Below are 14347 nucleotides of genomic sequence, written 5' to 3' on the forward strand. Positions count from 1 at the left end.
CTACCTCCCCATTCCCTATAAATACAACTCATGTAAGAGCAGGAGAGACAATTCATTCTTCTTCTAGTTTTTTTTTTAGTTGCTCCCTCTCTCCCTCTCTCACTCTTTAGTTTTAGTTCTTCTCTATTTTTGCTTTAATCACTTTTGTAATAGTTTTTTATGTCAATTAATGCAAGCACTCTTTTATTCTTATTCAGCCTTTTTATGTTTATGATTTATGCAATTGAGTTGTAATTTTTTAAGTTATAGTTCTAGGCTTAGATCTAGGTGACAAGATCAGAGCCGTGGAGCAATTTTTTTTCAAGTTCAAGCATTGATTCAAGTAAGTAGGCTCCTTCAGTAGTCTTCTCTCCCCCTCTCATTCCCTCTTCTGACTACCCTTTCTTTCTTAATTTAGGATTTTTATTTTCAGTCGTTACATTATTGCTATCCCTTTCCCCCAAGGTTCATGGCTAGTGTATGTGTTGGCTTTGCCCCTCCTAGCCATAGAACCATCAATTTATTGCTTTTATTTTAATTGTCTTCCTTTCCCTAAAGCTAAGTAGAGTAACCCTTGTAAGAGTGACTCTCTGGTCAAGTAGGGAAGCTCATATTATGATGCATCCCTCGGGCTTAGTAGAGAAACCTACTTGTGAGTCTTTCTCTAGCTTTATCCCTTTTCTTTTACTTTATTTTTATTTCAACATTTTTTTCATTTATTTATTTATTTATTTATTTTTTAATTGCGTGGGTTGTTTATTTTCAGTTATTTATTTATTTAATTTTAATTGTGTGGCTTGCGTCTTTAAATTCTTAGATGACGAATGGTTAGGACGTTATTTTAGATACATATGTTTAGGACGGTAATTAGAATTAGATCACAACCATTAATCGGTTCACTTTCGCATTATTAAAAGAAATAAAAAAATAAAGTGGCTGCTCTCCCTGTGTTCGACCGCTGATCTGTATGCTTGTGGTTACATTTTAAATCTCAAACAACTCAAATATATACAACTTTTATAGAAATATCATTCATGTAATTCTTCTTCAAAATAGCTCAAAGTCATGTGAACTGAACCCATCACGAAACTAGGTTGGCTCTATTTTAGAGTGATCATACAAAAATGATCATATCTCTCTTATCCGAATTCTGATTGACCCGGTTCTTTTTCCTATGGATAGAGGACTTACAGAACTATATTTATCATATAACCTAGATGTAATGCATAAATTTTAAAAATGGGATTGAAACAAACTAATGTGTAAGACATTGCCTTTTTCAGCTTACACATAGGCCTGAAAAACATGTCGTATCTTGTTACTCTGAAATCCAATCGACATGATTCCAATTGCGATAAAATCAGAGTTCAGGGATCTACAACTTACATGCATATGTCTCTTTTAAAATTTTCATATAGATTTTTGAAAATACCCTCAAACATGCTGCCATTTTATAAAATAATGATTTCTTTCCTTTTATTAAAGGGTCCTTCACACACTACTTCCACTTTCACGCATGCAATGTGTGACATGTCTCTGAGCACTATCAAAATAACTTAGTGATCGTACACAGCCACGACATCACCTCTAACCACCTCATCCTTGACATTTGGCCAAGGTTGCCAACAAGGACTACAATTCTTTAGATACCATGTTATATATAATGGGATTTAAAACAATTATAATAACCCTCATTTCATATGAACTTTGTTGACAATGAGACAGACCATCTTAAATAAAATAAACATATCTTGGAAGGGTTAGACAAAGAAACATTTTAAGAAGATGCCCAAGATAAAAATGTTAATAGATATCCCTAGAACCAATAGTACCATACATAGTTATTAAGGCATCGTCAAGGCACTGGTAAGGCAACACCTAGGCGCTAAGGTGGTTTTATGAGATTACGGCAGTGCACCGCATTAGTGAATGCACATAAGATGACCACCTTAATAGTTAAGGAGCTATAAGGCATTGCTTATGACGAATTATGGGCAAGGCGATCGCCTTATGCACATTTTTTACTTACTTTATTTTTTTTAACTATTTAGCCAAGGATCCCAAATGGAATTTATTGATTGGTAGGTGATGCCATTAATTATGAAGAACCAAAGAGAAAATCCATCACGGTGATATGGTAAGACTTGTACAAGATGAGGTAAACGGGGCACCGGAGTCTGCCGGTGCAAAAACCCTCCGATGCTTAAGTCAGAAAGGCAATAGTAATACTTTTTTTCAGTCTTAGTCAATCCAAAGTCCCTTCCTACCTGTTTCTCTTCCTTTTTTATAGACTCTCCGCTTGGTTGTTCGTTATCCACCTTGTTTAGAGTTGGCCCTGGCCACGTCTTCCTTGATCTTGTGAATATTCCTAATTCTACGGAAGATCCTGAGGATATTCCTCCCTTTCGTGAGTGCCTTGGACTTCTGGAGTAGGGGTAGTTTCGAGTTTGAGGAGTGGTAGGAATCCTATTCTAGAGTATCAAGGGTTGTGGTTCCTGAAGACTGGGGCCAATCACCCATGTTCTCTAGGTTGCATGTCACAGCAAGTCATGGTAATGGCCTAGTTGTGGCTATTTGAAGAGTTAAGTTGAAGCAGGTGCCAGATCAGTAATAAGTCAAGGGCTCTGCCATGGGGAGGCCGAGGCGAGGGCTCAGCCATGGGTTGGCCGGGGCGAGGGCTCAGCCATGGGTTGGCCGAGGTAAGGACTTGGCCATGGGGAGGCTGAGGTGAGGGCTAGGCCAGGGGAAGGAGGCCTTTGTAATCAGTTCTTAGTTTTAAGAGAAAACTTTGTCTATGAAACCTTTCATTATGTTCTTCTATTCTCTTTTTAATTGAATGTCGTATTTTTACCTTCCTTGCACTCTAGTGGCCTATGCTTGGTAGCATCCTTGCTGGTCCTTTGTCTTGGCCGGACCGAAGATCATACCTTAGTGAATGCGCTGGCTCTGGGCTGAGCCGAACTCGTGCCTTTTGTTATGGTAGTATAGCCCTAGCTTGAGGGTATGGCCTTTTTGGGTCGTGCCGAGGTAGGGGTAGGTGCCGAGCTCAACTTTTTAGCCTTAAAGATAAGGACCTTCACTTATTTGCCTTAAATATAAAGGCTTTTATGTATTTGACTTAAAGATAAGGGCTTTCACTTATTTGCCTTAAAGATAAGGGCTTTTACGTATTTGCCTTAAAGATAAGGGCTTGTTATGTGTCTACGTTAAAGATAAGGGCTTTTATTGGGAATGAAAGAAGATAGGGCCGAGCTGTCATAATGTTCTTTATTAGGTGTCCTGAGACTTGGAAAACATTTAGAGGTGACAACAAAAAGAAAGAACATTCGCCACAATTAGAGATGATAATGAAAAGAACATTTGCTTCTTAATTGACTAAACACTTGTAGAAACTGCAGAGATGATAATGAGCATTAAGTAAAATGGTGTCTAAAAATATATAAAAAAAAAATGCTACCAAGAAAGTAGATTTTGGTTAAAAATGCTTTGCTAATAACTACTAAAAGAAATGCTACTGAAAGGAACGTTGCCAATGGCTAATAACTGCTGAAAGAAAAGCTACTGATAGAATTTCTTAAGATTTTCTGCATTCCATGCTCTCTATATGATTCTGCCCCCCAGAGTCTATAAATGGTATGTTCCTGGGTGGACCACCATAGAGACTATGTAGGGACCTTCCAAGTTTGGGCTGAGTTTGCCAAAGCCTCTGGGGTCTGAGACAGTAGCTTTCCTTAGGACTAGATCGCCTACTATAAAGCTCCATGTTTTTACTCTTCTATTGTGGAATTATGTTGTCCTTTGCTTGTATGCTTCGTTCTGGAATAAAGTGTTTGAGATTTAAAAGTAACCACAAGCGTACGGATCAATGTAGCTAACGGGTCGAACACAAAGAGAGTAGCTACTTTATTTTAAGCTTCTTCTAATAATGCGAAAGTGCAACATTAATTATGATGATCTATTTCTAACTATCGACCTAACACAAATGCATCTAAAAACATCCAAACCAACACATCTAGAGAAATTGGAATTGAAATTGTAATAAAAATTAAACGACCTAACCATTCACATCTAGAAATTTAAATACTCAAATCATGCAATTAAAAAGCAAATAACTGAAATAAAAGTACTAAAATAAAAAGTGCAGAAAAGGTAAATAAATAAAATAAAAAGGAAAAAAATTAGAGAGAGGCACACACGTAGATAGCTCTACTTAGCCCGAGGGATGCACCATAAATAATACAAGCTTTCCTACTTAACCAAAGAGCACTCTTACAAGGGCTTTTCTGCTTGGATTTAGGGGAAGAGATGCAATATAAGTAATCAAAATAAAAGGATGGTTCCATGGCTAGAGAAGGGCAAAGCAAACGCATAATTTAGCCATGAACCTTGGAGGAAAGGGAGAGCAACAATGTAAAACTGAATATTTAAATCCTAATTTAAGAATGAAAGGGTAGTAAGAAGAGAGAATGAGAGGTGGTGAGAAGAATACTATAGAAGCCTACTTACTTGAACTTAAAAACTTGATTGAGATTTGAAATACTACCAATATTAAAAACCAGATCTAGAATAAACCAAATCTGAAATTACTAGTACTAGAAAAGACAAGTCTGAAGAGAAAAACTGAACTTGAATGACATGCTCCATAACTTGTTCTTGTCACCTAGAATTTAGCATAGAACTAGATATTAAAATTATTACACCTTTGAATAACTTGAATAACATGAAGCATAAAAAAAAATTTGCATTCATTAAATAAAAACCAATTATAAAAGTATTTAAAGTAAGAAAAACTAAGAAGAACTAGAACTAGAACTAGAACTAGAAGGAGAGCACAACTAAAAATTAAAGAAAAAGAGAGCAAGAGAGGGACAACCCTTTAGGGTTTGGTGGACTTCCTTTTATAGAGAATAAGGGAGAGAGGAGGGCATCCATGGGTGGATCCCCTTGGATGATTTTGATGAGGTGGAGGAGAAGAGAGAGGAGAGGAAATAGGAAGTAGGGGATTTTTCTTATTTCTTGCTTTTTTTTTTTCTTATATTTTTTTTCTTCTCTTTTGTGCGCAATCTCTTGGCTGAATGTGTGTGATGAGTTTCCTTCTTTTTCTCTCTTCAAACTTGTGCATAGCTCTCCTTGTCCAACCTCTATTTTTTTTCTTGAATTGATTGTGATGAGTAGGAGAGAGAATCTTTAAAAAATAACTCCAAAAAAATGGCATCCAAGAGGTTCAAACTTGAGACCTCCTAATGAGGAAGGGATTTTGCACACCACAACTCACCAACTATGCTAGGTGGTTGTTGTTACCAAATAATGGATCTTCAATCACTTAATGGTGTATTCCATCGATCCTTATTGCCATTTGAAATATTCCTTGTATCCCTAAGACAATTGCAGACGGGCTGGTTCAGCATCTTGGTTCAGTTCTGATCCATTATTTTTCTTGATCCGAAAAGAAGAATCACTTGTATGGATGACCAAATGGATGTGTACTTTTAATTGAACACGTTCATCTTGCTCATAATTTCATTCTCTTCATAATCATAAAAAGAAATATGATCTCTTTATGTGTAAAATTGAAGATATAGCGCCCGATAGTTCTTAAGGCATTGAAAATATAAAACCTCCAAAAAGAGAGTAAAACCCAAGGTAGCTCCATTCTAAATATGTAAAATGAATGTTTTACTATCTAAGATTCCACATATAAATGTGATCATCAGAAATTTTCCACACTGAGACTTTGCTAGTCTTTGAGTAAAACAAAAAGAAAAAGAATAAAAAGCAAAAACCTAACTCACTTTCGTAGGAATCACGGTTGCACTTAGCGTGTGCAACAAGCCTTTAAACCCCTAGGTTACCCTAGTGGACGAGTTGTGTCTCGTGGATGTTTGCAGTGAATATATTCCCAAAATTCAAAAGAAAACGAAATCCTAACCTTGGCTAAAGGTAAGGGCCATACCGATCCGGAGCAAAGATAATTCCTCTTATATTTGATATAGGTACCCCCCACACTTGAATTTTTATTACCTCATATCGATTTCAGGCACAAGCATATTTCTTTAATTTTGAACTCACATTGTCTCTTCCAAAACATCATTATCTTAAGGCAAAACCACTTGTGAAATAATAGGGAACCAAGTACTAAGGCGTTGGAATGTTTTTGACCAAACATGTTACCAAGGCATTGATGATATTGGCACATGCTTTCCTGCTGTGTGATTTTCTTTCTCTCTTTTTTTTTTTTTTTCATAATAACTCTATCATATTCCACTACTGTTGGCCTAAATGACATGGTGGAGCAAACACTGGACACCTAAGTTACTATGTAGCTTTGCTTTTTGCATATGCCCACATAAACAGTGATGCTAGAGTTCTTTCAGAAGTTTCCTCCCTAGGAATTTTGATCAAGACACCATGCTTTCTGAGGTTCAATGCCCTGTCTTTTCTAAGGAAATCAACTCTTACTTTTCATTTATACCGCTTTCTACACTTTATTTAAAATTGTGTATTTGTCAACACATGTTAATCTAAAAAGAAGATCTCAACTCCAAATCAAGATTACAAGGAACCCACAAACTTACATATGGTCCAACACCATAAAACAAGGGTTTCTTATTTTTCAAAAGGGAGTCCCATCTCAAGACATAGGCTTGTTTTCTTTTTTTTCAATAGGGTTTTTTTGAGTTCAAGATGGGTATCTTAATAAAAAATTCCTACATTCATACATCAAGCAACTGAATGGTATGATCATTAACCAAAAGCCAAAGTAGGATTTCATCCGTAGCAAGCTCAAAAACGAAAGAAAAACAACTAAACAAAAAAAAAAAAAAAAAAAAACAGATTTCCCTCCCCCACACTTAAGTCATGCAATGTCCTCAATGCATGGAAAGAATTAAAAGCAAAGACAATGCAAGGCGGTCATACCTGGGTAAAAGTCAGTCATCTGTGTAAAGAGGTTCATGGAGATCCATGATCTCTTCACTAGTGGTAGTAGGAAGCTCAAAGAATGGTTTTAGACACTGACCATTGACCTTGAAAATTGCATATGTGCTAGGATTCAAAACCTCAACAGAACCATGAGAAAAACCAGTTTGCACAATATAAAGACCATTCCAACGGGATCTCAACTTGCCTGGAAAAATATTCAACCAAGAATTGTAAAGAAAAACCTTATCACCAGGAGTGAAAGACTTCCTAAGGATTTATGTATCATGAAAACACTGGGTTTTCAATTTATAAATCCTAGCATTGTCATAGGTGTCATTCCTAATATCTTCCTACTCTGCTAGTTGAAGTCCTCTATGAGTACCAACAGTAGACAAATTAAAATTCAGCTGTTTGATAACCTAAAACGCCTTATGTTCTAACTCAACCGGTAAGTGATATGCCTTTCCATACACCAGATGGTTGGGTGATTGTTCCAAATCTGTCTTATAAGCAGTTCTATATGCCCACAAGGCATCCACCAATCGATTAGACCAATCCTTACGATTAGGGTTGATAGTCTTTTCCAGAATTTGCTTAATCTGCCTATTGGATACCTCAACCTGACCACTAGTTTGAGGATGATAAGGTGTAGCCAGCTTATGGGTGATCCTATATTTCTTCATCAAGGCCTCAAAAGGCGTATTGCAAAAGTGTGCACCCCTATCATTAATAATAGCACGTGGTGTACCAATGTGGGAGAAAATGTGCTCTTTCATAGATTTGATCATCACTTTGTGGTCATTAGATTTACAGGCAATGGCTTCAATCCATTTGGAAACATAATCTACAGATAATAAGATGTATAAATTGCCAAAAGAATTAGGAAATGGTCCCAGAAAATCAATACCCCACACATAAAAAATCTCAACAACTAGAATTGGGTTGAGGAGCATCATATTTCTCTTGGTCACACGTTATAAAGATTGACAGGCTTTACAAAACTTACAGTACACAAAAGCATCTTTGAAGAGACTAGGCCAATAGAATCCACATTGTAAAACTTTGGCCACAGTCTTCTTCGCACTAAAATGGCCTTCATATGCCTGATCATGACAAAAAGAGAGAATGGAATGCTGCTCACAATCAGGAACACATCGTCGGATAATCTGATATGGATATATCTTAAACAAATAAGGATCATCCCAGAAAAAGTACTTAACTTGGGAATGAAACCTATACTTATCTTGGGTGGACCAGTGATCCAAAGTCACACCTAAGACGAAGAAGTTGACAATATCAGCAAACCAAGGTTCATTGGACACTATAAGTAACTGTTCATCAGGAAAATTCTCGTTGACTAGAGAATCAACAATCAAGGAATCGGGAAGCCGGGATAAATGGTCTGTAACTAGGTTTTCAATTCGTTTCTTATACCTAATTTTTAAATCAAACTCTTACAAAAGTAAAACCCACCTAATGAGATGAGCTTTGGCATCCTTCTTCTGAACTAGGTATCTAAGAGTGGAATGATCAGTATACACTGCCACATGTGACCCAACCAAGTAAGATCAAAACTTTTTTAGTGCAAACACAACAGCTAAAAATTATTTTTCAGTGGTTGTATAGTTGAATTTTGTATCATTTAGGTTCCTACTACCATAGTAAATGACAGTGGACAACTTGTTAATTATTTGACCTAAAACTGCTCCTATAGCAAAGTCAGAAGCATCACACATCAGTTCAAAAGGTTCAGTCCAAACTAGTGGTTGAACAATGGGTGCATTGGTCAACTCCTTCTTAAGTTGCTTGAAGGATTCTAAGCACTCTTTAGAAAACTCAAAAGTTTGATCTTTGACAAATAGTGAAGTAAGAGGTCGAACTAACTGACTAAAGTTCTTAATAAACCTTATGTAGAAGCCAACATGCCCTAGACCGGACGTCCTTAATAGATTGAGGAGGTGGTAAATTATCAATTAAATCCACTTTGGATCTATCTACCTTAATTCCCTACTTGGATATTACATGGCCTAAAACAATATTAAATTTAACCATAAAATGGCATTTTTACCAATTCAAAACTAAATTCTTAGATATGCACCTTTTCAAAACTAAGAAAAAATGGTGAAAACACTCAGAATAAGAATTCTCATGAATTGAAAAGTCATCCATAAATATTTCTAATAATTTTTCTATAATGTCAAAAAAAATGCTCATCATCCATCGTTAGGACATAGTAGGGGCATTGCAAAGCCCAAAGGGCATACGCCTATAAGCAAATACTCTATATGGGTACGTAAAAGTGATCTTATGTTGGTCCTCTAAAGCAACTGGGATCTGGTTATAGCCAAAATATCCATCAAGAAAATAATAGTATTCATATCCAGCTAACCTCTCTAGCATCTGGTCAATGAATGACAATGGAAAGTGGTCCTTCTAGGTTACCGCATTAAGTTTCCTATAGTTTATGCACACTCTCCTCCCTGATTGGACACGGATTGGAATTAGTTCATTATTGGCATTGGGAACTACAGTCACACCAGACTTCTTAGGCACTACGTGAATTGGGCTTACTTATTGGCTATCAGAAATAGGATAAATTATTTCATTGGGTTAGCTCTTCTTTGGAGTTCCGTAGATGGTTTAGAATCCTCCATAAGATGTATATGATGTTGCACAATAGAAGGGCTCATACCCTTGATATCAACCATGGTCCAACCTAGGGCTTCTTTATTATTTTTTAACACTTTAAGTAATTCCTCTTCCTGACTAGAAGTTAAATTTGAAGAAATTATTACTGAAAGAGTTTGATTAGGCTCTAGGAAAGCATACCTCAAATTAGATGGTAAATTCTTAAGATCTAGCTTAGCTCAACTATGGAAGGTTTGAGAATGAAATTAGGAAGGGCTCCTAAGGGCTTCACATGTGTGTGAAGACTCAAGACTTTAGAAAAGAAAATTTCACTATCATCTTCCAACTCATCCATACACTCTTGGAATTCTGAATGAAAATCAATATCAAAGTTGGTAATTAAATCATTAGAAAAATCTAAAAAATCTTCAAGCATATTGATCTCTTCTTCCATATGTGGTTGATTACCTATCCTAAGAATGTTAAACTCAATAGTTTGGTTGCCAAAAGATAACCTTAGGAAACCATTCTGAAATTGATTAATGCATTACTGGTAGCCAAGAATGGTCTTCTTAGAATTATGTGGATCTCATCCTTTGTTGAGAAAGGCTTGGTATCTAACACAATGAAATCAACAGGGAAAATAAATTCTCCCACCTTCAGTAAGACATCCTCAACCATCCTTTTAGGAATCTTAACAAACTTATCTGCCAACTGAAGAATAGTTTCAGTGGCTTTCAATTCTCCCAATCTTAGTTGTTTATACATATGGTAAGGTAAAAGATTCATACTTACGCCAAGGTCAAGTAAGACATGCTCAATGTAAGTGCTGCCTATGACACAAGCTATGGTAGGGCTCTCTGGATCCTTATACTTGGTGGCTATAGGTTGAGTAATTATGGAACTAATGTTACATTCTAAGAACATCTTTTTTGGCACATTAGTGATACATTTCTGAGTACATAAATCTTTCAGGACCTTTGCATAGGTAGGGATCTGGGATATGGTATCCAAAATAGGGATGCTCACTTCTACCTTTTTAAAGACTTCTAAAATTTTTTCCATGGAAGCAACCTTCTTTTTGTTTACCAAATGATTAGGAAAGGGGACAGGAGGAACATCATAGCTATTAGGGATATGTCCTTTTTTTAAAAAATCATTTTTGGTTTTCTCTACTAAATCATCTTTAGTTTCAGAAGAATCTTTAGGTTCATTAGACGAACCTGGAACAAGAGACACACTTTTATCCTCAACAGAAGGAGAGTTAATAGGAGTAATAGATGAGGAAGATTTAGAAACACTTTGTTGGTACTCTCAGCCACTCTTAAGGGCCTAAATATCATGGCATTAGTTGGAGGGCCCTTATTGGGTCTGACCTCGTACTACATTCAATCATGCATTAGTTGGTGCACAGGCTGATGCCTAGGGTTAGGCTTTGGTTGACTAAGAAAAGTTTCTTTCTCCCTCTTATGCAAAATTGAGACAACTTGGGAGAGTTCTCTTGTAAGATTTTGATGGCTTGTCATGAGGAGGGCCATATTCTTTTCCAAATCACTTACTCTACTTGTCTCTCGAGTGTTGGTAGACCCAAGGGATTGCTGATAAGATGATAGGAGAGGGTGCCTAGAGAAACTAGCCTGAGGTCCTACATTTTTCCTAGGAAAAGTATTTGGGGCGAAAGGATGTAGTGCAAAGGGAGGCCTTTGAGGTTCAGATTGACATTGATTATGGAAATTGGAAGGCTCTACTTGATTGCTCTGGTTCTAGGAGAAATTTGGGTGATTTCTCCATCCTGGATTGTAAGTGCTACTATATGGATTATTCTGATATAAGACATTCACACTTTCATTAGAAGTGCCCCCTGAGGTATTGGGGTATTCTTCTATGACATGTCCAGGAGACTAGCACCAAGCACACATCTTAACCAAATTGATTGATGATGGCTCTCTAGGAACAATAGCCTCAATCCTTTTGATAAGGCTATCTAAGTAGGCTTCCTTGGCTACTAACCCATCCACAAAATATCCTTTTCCTCCTATGGTTCTTTCGCTATCTTGGATTGATTCTCACTCACGGGTTTTGTCAACTAAGTCAAGTAAGAATTCTCATAACCTTCATCTGTAAAGGATGTGAATCCCTCAAGGCATATAGACTCTATCATTTGTTTAGTTGGGGATAATCAATACCCTCATAAATTATTTGACATAAATGCCATAAGTATAGGCCATGGTGAGGGTATTCTTGGAGTGGATCCTTGAATCTCTCCATAATTTTAGAAAAAGACTCACTAGGCATTTGCCTAAACTGAAGGATATCACTTCTAAGTTTATTGGTCTTGTGAGTTGGGAAAAACTTCTTTAAGGAAGGCAACTGTGAATTTCTCCCATGTGGTTATGGAATTTATGGGTAACCCATACAACCACTTCTTAGCTTGGTCTTTCAATGCAAAAGTGATGAACCTAAGCTTAACAGCATCATCAGAAAGCTATTGGATCTTAATTAGAACACATACCTCTTCAAATTCCCTTAGAAATAGGTATGCATCCTTAGAGGTCAGCCTATGAAAGTGGGGCAACATAGTGATGTATTGAGATTTGAGCTCAAAATTATTATCCAGGGCTTGGGGTAGAACTATGCACGAAGGTTGGGCTGCTTTAGTAGGGTAGAACTTATCTTTCAGAGATTTAGGTGGAAGGTTTTGTTGTTGGTCTCCCATATTGAAAGGTTTTAAAGAGAGTGTAGGGCTTATTACGTGCCTCCTCGAAGGATGCTGCATGGAAAGAGACTTGTGCGACTTCCACTGGTGTTGGGCTTCAGTTCGGTATGCCAACTTGAAAGTGTCTCCTGTGTTGGATTTATGATTGTCATCCTGTAGGACCACAGGAGACTTAGTAATTGGTCTCGCCAATTCTCTTTTAGTTGGTCTAGCCTTTTCTTGATCCCTTCAAGTAGAGTTAGATTTGCTTTCTTTACTTGTCCATCCGTTTGTGGGTATCCCACCAAAGTGTTGCGGACGCTAACTCCATACCCTTCATAGAAGTGCCTGAACTTTAGATTATTGAACTACTTCCCGTTGTCAGTTAGTAGAATTTTAGGAAAGCCAAAGCGGTAAATGACATTATCTCGTATGAACTTTTCCATGGCCCATTCAGTTATCTTGACCAGAGGATAGGCTTCTACCAACTTGGAAAAATAATCGATTTCTACAATGAGGAATTTTACTCCCCCCTGCCTTTCTTAAACTGTCCAAGGATGTCAATTCCTTACATTGAGAATGGGATGGGGCATATGATTGAACTTAGCTCTGTTGCTGGGACATGGAGCATAAAGGCATGTATCTAGTATTTGAAACATTGTCACATGAACTGCATTGCTTCCTATTGCATGTTAGGCCAGTAGAACTCTTGGTGTAGTATTTTATATGCCAGTGCTTGTCCTCCCATGTGACTTCTACAAATCCCTTCGTGAACTTCCTTCAAAGCGTTTGCCGCCTGTTTTGGTCCCAAGCACTTCAACAATGGTCTTGAGATAGACCTTTTGTAGAGTATGCCACCTTGCATTATATAAATTGTGGCTCTTCACTTTACCATTCTCGCTTCGACTCGATCTTCTGAAAGGTGGTCATCCCTTAGGTAACTAATGATAAGGCTCATCCAGCTTGTTGTGGCTGCTTGTGTCTCATTATTACAGACTTTATTTTTTTGGTAAGCTGTCCTGTCAAGTGTCTCAAGGTACACTATTGTTCCCAGCCAGGCTCGCTTAGCTGCTACCAACCTGGAGAGGGAATCAGTTGAGGCGTTATCTTCTTTCGGTACTTGAACCATTGCGAATGCTCTGAAACATTTAGTGAGGGATTTTACTTCCTGGAGGTATTTGCACATTCTTTCCTCCTTTGCTTCATATTGCCCATTAACTTGATTCACCATCAGCTGTGAGTCGCTATAAGCGACTAATTCTTCTGTCAGTACAGACTTGGCCAGTTTCATTCCAGCTATCAAGGCCTCATATTCTGCCTCATTATTTGTTACTAGAAATTTAAATCTCATTGCATATTGGATTGCAAACTCTTCGGGGCGTAGAAGAATAATCTTTGCTCCACTTCCAGAGGAGTTGCCAGATCCATTGACGTGTAGTTTCCATTTTCAATCTGACATGGCATCTTCCTGTGCCTGATCTTCCTCCATCAAAGTTCATTCTACGATAAAGTTTGCCAGTGCCTGCCCCTTGATTGCATTTCTTGGCTGATATTCAATGTCGTGTTTGCTTAACTCAATGGACCAACCTACGAGGCGACAAAAAATGCTTAAACTATAAAGAACCCTCTTTAGTGGTTGATCTGTGAGTAATGCTACTGTATGGGCTTGGACATAGGGTATGAGCTTTCAAGCGGCTTTCACAAGTGCAAATGCTAATTTCTCAATTTTTGTATAGTGGGACTCTACACAGGAGGATGTGGCTGATATATTAAATTGGGCTCTAGTGTTTCCCTTCTTCCTTCATGAGTGTTGCGCTCACGGCCACAGGGGACATTGCCAGGTAGATTTGCAACACTTCACCTAGCTCGGGTCAACTCAGTAGGGGTGGCTTGACCAAACATGCCATTATGCTTTCGAATGCATCATTGCACTCCTTTGTCCACTCGAATCGCTTGCTAGTCTTTACTCCTTTTAGGGTCTTGAAGAATGGTTGGCATTTGTCTCCTGATCGGGAGACAAAACGGTTCAGGGCTATGATACTGCTTGTCAACTTCTGAACCTCCCGCACGTTTCTTGGTGGCTGCATCTCTATAGGCCTTGATCTTCAAAGGACTGGCTTCGAT

General features: G+C 37.7%; 1 non-coding gene and 1 pseudogene across 1 annotated transcript; one reads left to right on the forward strand and one right to left on the reverse strand.

Annotated features, from left to right (window-relative positions):
- Positions 1 to 7319: 7319 nt before the first annotated feature.
- On the reverse strand, positions 7320 to 13574 carry LOC122093003 (annotated as a pseudogene).
- LOC122094561 lies at positions 11750 to 11856 on the forward strand. Its single transcript, XR_006144876.1, has one exon. It is a non-coding gene; the product is annotated as a small nucleolar RNA R71 (small nucleolar RNA).
- Positions 13575 to 14347: the final 773 nt, after the last annotated feature.

This window comes from Macadamia integrifolia, chromosome 11 (assembly GCF_013358625.1).
Source record: "Macadamia integrifolia cultivar HAES 741 chromosome 11, SCU_Mint_v3, whole genome shotgun sequence".
Classification (NCBI taxonomy): Eukaryota; Viridiplantae; Streptophyta; class Magnoliopsida; order Proteales; family Proteaceae; genus Macadamia; species Macadamia integrifolia.